This window comes from Solea solea, chromosome 14, assembly GCF_958295425.1.
Source record: "Solea solea chromosome 14, fSolSol10.1, whole genome shotgun sequence".
In the NCBI taxonomy this organism is placed as follows: domain Eukaryota; kingdom Metazoa; phylum Chordata; class Actinopteri; order Pleuronectiformes; family Soleidae; genus Solea; species Solea solea.
The window spans coordinates 14,298,934-14,303,158 of NC_081147.1; the positions used below are offsets into that span (position 1 = coordinate 14,298,934).

The following is a 4,225-nucleotide window of genomic DNA, read 5'->3' on the forward strand; positions in this document are numbered from 1 at the left end:
ATTGCTTCCTCCTCCTCCTCCTCTTCTTATATAATCTGGCTCCAGCCAACAGTTCCGTGATGTTCCTTTGAAGAGAAGCCGCACGAGCCGTGGAACTAAAAAAAAAAAGACGCGAAAAAAGTGTCGCTGCTTAACTACTGAAACTGTTCCGGGAGGAGGTAACTTGTGGTGGTAATGCACCAACCGCCATAAAACCTCAAAAAAGAAGGAGGGAATTTTAAAAAAAGAAGAGAAAATAAAGAAAACTACCGTGGCGTGACGTCAGACGCCGAAAATGTGGTCGCGTGCATCAGCTTCTGTATAAAAACGCAGCAAGGCGCTCCAGGATGGCGTGTTCGACCTGGTCCAGATTGGTGGCCCGTCCAGAATGGTGAGTAACTTTTGTCAATATGATTCCCTCCAGGCACGACAGACACAAGTGGCTTTCTTTAACTGATTTAATGAAGCGTCCAAATCTTCATTAGCACCGTGAACACTGTACACATAAAATATTACAATCAGCACAAATAACAAAGTAAAATCAGACCAGACAAACAATTTGATACAAAGTAAAATAATATTATACAGCAACATAAAATACCTCGTTGGCTGCATGCCACAAAGGAGGGAATAGCAGTGTCCTTGAAACGTGTCCTCAATGTCTTTGCGAAGAACGTAAACCTTATAAACTTCGGGAATAATTAGAAAAGACCGTGAAGTCGGCTAATCGTTCGAGCATCTTGTCAATTTCCGTCACTAAGAACCGGAAGTAACCGGAAGTGAGTAACCAAACTAGTCTCCATATTAAGGTGAGACCAGGGTTGTAAATAATGTACATGAGAATAATCACATTAATCATCTGTCACTCAATATCATGAAACCAAACATTAATATGAAATGTAAATATATAAATGTAAATAACGATGAATTGAGGATATAAATGAACTACATCAATGAACTGTATGCACCATCATGGATCAGCCATTTTGTCTGGTTACAGAAGTTAAATCATTGGTTTAAATGGGGCTGCAACTCATTTCTATTTTCATTAACCTGTGATTTATTTTCATGCTTGGTCCATACAATGTTAAATGTTATATTCTTAAATGATTTGGTTTCAATGATTGCTTAAATAGAGCAAAGAAATATTCACATTTAACAAATCTGAAACTCAAACACTTAAACCAATCCATTATCAAAATAGACAAAACAAGACTAAAAACAAGTTAAAATGGCTGCTGTGCTATGTTAACTCACTGTTCCAGTTATGGTCATTACTAATTGAGTTTTTCACTGGAAAGACTTATTTGTTTTTGTTTAATGTTTAAAAACAGATTTAGGGTTATACAATTATTTTATAATTCTAAACTTTTAATGTAGTCATTAAAATACAAACGTTTTTTTTTTTTTAAAGGAACAACCTGCTTCCTGCTCACGGAGACCTGGTCGGACCCGCCATATACAAAAGCCTGAGGCTGTCAAAAAAAGGTGAGTGGCACCTTTAGAGATAATTTACTACATAATTGAAAATGTTATGGCTAATTTTCATAATGTATTTAACTGATGGCAATATATCATATTAATTTAATCACACATGTGTAATATAAGTTGTTTGTGTTTTTAAAGAGTGTGGCTGTATGAGGTACTAACATTTCTATACTTGCACCCTAAAAGGCATTCTTTAAATCTTAATCAACTTTATTCTACATCACATGTGATTATGTTAATTTCTTTGTTTCACTGTGAAAACTGTGAGTCTTTATATGTCAGGCTGGGTGACCCCTGTCTGTACCTCATACAAACACATTGTAGAACACCTTACCTGGTTATTTTACACCTGTAACGGTATGAACTTGAACATTTTCAAGGCTGGAGACTGGACTCAACATTTTTTTTTGTTTGTTTTTTTCCCCTCCAGATTGATCTTCATGAAGACTGTCAAATAGTAGGTGTCATGATTTAATTCTGGGTGGCCGCTGTGTCCCCACTCTTTCTTGGCCGCCGTGCCTACATCTCTCTGCATTGTCCAACATGGCCACGTTCTTTCCATCTCCTGCTTTCCATCTGTCAAATAGCTGAGGGTTGTACGTGGAGCATTTGCCACAGGTTGGTTTTGTATGTTCCGGTCCACTTTATTGGGTGGTCTGAAATCTGGTCCTTGTTGGTTATATTTTTGTAGAACTGCTGAGCGAGTGATTTAAAAGAATGAGGTGACTGATGGAGTGTTTGAAATTCACTCTCTGAATTAATGGGTTGTGTGTGACTGAGATACCTGGATTGAATAGTTAAGATGGTGTGAGAATATGATTATGTTCAGCAGTTCATGTTAAAGTAGATATGGTGTCTTGAAGGGCTTAGATGATTGATAAGTTATAATGCACTAACATTTCCTTTTTAGGTCTGTCTACAAAGGGTGAGTCCATATTTTTGTATTTCTTCTCTGGGGGCTACGTTCTTGGCCTCCATGTGTGGTAGGGTTTGCAGAGTAGGGGAATAAATAAAAGAAAACTTGTGTGTTGTGTTTTTTGAAAGTGAAGGTACTTAGGTGTCGGCAACTGACTTGCTAGTCTGGCTGCCCACAGCTAACGAATCACACTGACAATTTTCACGCAAAGGTAAGAACACGCCTCTCTATGGAGGCGTTTTCTTGCCTTCCCACTGTGCCCTTAACCACTTTTTCTCTCCAACTGTTTCTTAGGACGGTAAGTGACACGCAGGCCGCGGGCCATCGCTCTTCCGGCCGCCGTGTCGATCTGTCCTGGCTCTCTTGCTTTTCCTCACTTCGAAAAGGTAAAAAAAATATCAACTTGAAGTGTTTTCCTTAGTAGTAGTGATGTTGGAGGACCAGATCTTTAATATGAGGTTTAAATGGATGTTGGTGTACAGTTAAAGCTAAATGGTAGTAATAAAATGAATGTTGTGCCTTGTACGCTCTGTCACAAGGCTTAGACTTCTTGGCCGCTGTGCCTTTTTTTTTTTTCTCTCTTTTCTATCGTGGCCATTAATCTACCATTAGCCCTAGAACGTTAAAATAGATCCTGGTGATCTACAAACATAGTACCTGGCTTTAGATGGCAGTCCTGCCATTGCCTTTGTATGGCCATACGTCCCTTAATGCAAGTAGGCCATGATCGCTAACTGTGCCCGCGCCTTCGTAGCCTACTTGTGTTATTGTACGTCTGGCCTTGCGCGTGTAGTCGTTTTGCATAGACAAACATGGGTGCCTTCCGCGTCCATGCACAGTAAGTGAACTAACCTGTACTTTCCTTCTAGCATCAGTCAAGAGGAGCACCGACATCACTGCATGTCCATCCTAATTAGATTGCGTTTTAGTTAAAGTAAAATTTCAAATGGTAAGTGCAGTTTGTCTTTCTTGCTTGGCCGCTGTGCCATTACTTTACCTGCTCTGACCTAAATCTTGATTCTTCATGGCCACTGTGTCATGACTGTACTTGGTCTTGGTGTTTATACCAGTCTATAATTTCTGATCTGTTTTTCCTTCTAAGTTTTCCTGGTTGAGTGAGTGAGTGTGTGTGTGTGTGTGTGTGTGTGTGTGTGTGTGTGTGAGTGAGACCTTTGGACTGTCTCGATTGTCTGTCTCTCTCTCACTGGTCTGTCCTGTGTGTTTTTCTGCCCGTCTTGTGTCTGGTTTCTGTCTGTCTCTCTCTCTCTGTGTCTGTCTGTCTGGTATCCGTCTGTCTGTCCTGTGTCGGATTTAGTCACTTTTTAGTCTGGACTTAAATAGATGATTTTAAAGTTGATTAGTCTTGAGGCGTCTGATTTCTGCAGGAAATGATGATACCTTAGTTTTAAATGGCTTTGATTTAAAAATCTATTTTTTGTCTTGAGGGAAAAATAAATAAATAATTGCTTTAAGATAACTGGATCCTGATTTGATTATGAAGCTAAACTTTTGATTTATATGCAAGTGTAGCTACATTAGATTGTAGGTGTTCTTCAGCCCACGGATAATGTTATGATATAGTTTAGATCTGGCATTTGTTGGCACACTTTTGATATCTATTTAAGTCGTAAACTTAACGCACTGCCATCAGCCTTTTGTAGTTGCTAACTAAAATTTAATATTAATGCTGACTTGTCTCACTCTGCCAAGTTTATTTCCCTCTAAAGGAGTTGAACTTTTTTGTGTTCATAGTCTTTTTGCGCGTCATGTTGGGAGGCCTCCCAGCAGGGGATTTTTATCTTCCCCTGCAAAACTATGCGTTACTCGCCTTAGGGATGCAGG

The 4,225-nt window shown here is 39.3% G+C and overlaps 1 long non-coding RNA gene across 1 annotated transcript; it reads left to right on the plus strand.

Moving 5' to 3' along the window:
- On the plus strand, window positions 1-3,542 carry LOC131472739 (uncharacterized). Its single transcript, XR_009242123.1, has 3 exons — window positions 1-370; window positions 1,394-1,467; window positions 1,898-3,542. It is a non-coding gene; the product is annotated as an uncharacterized LOC131472739 (long non-coding RNA).
- Window positions 3,543-4,225: the final 683 nt, after the last annotated feature.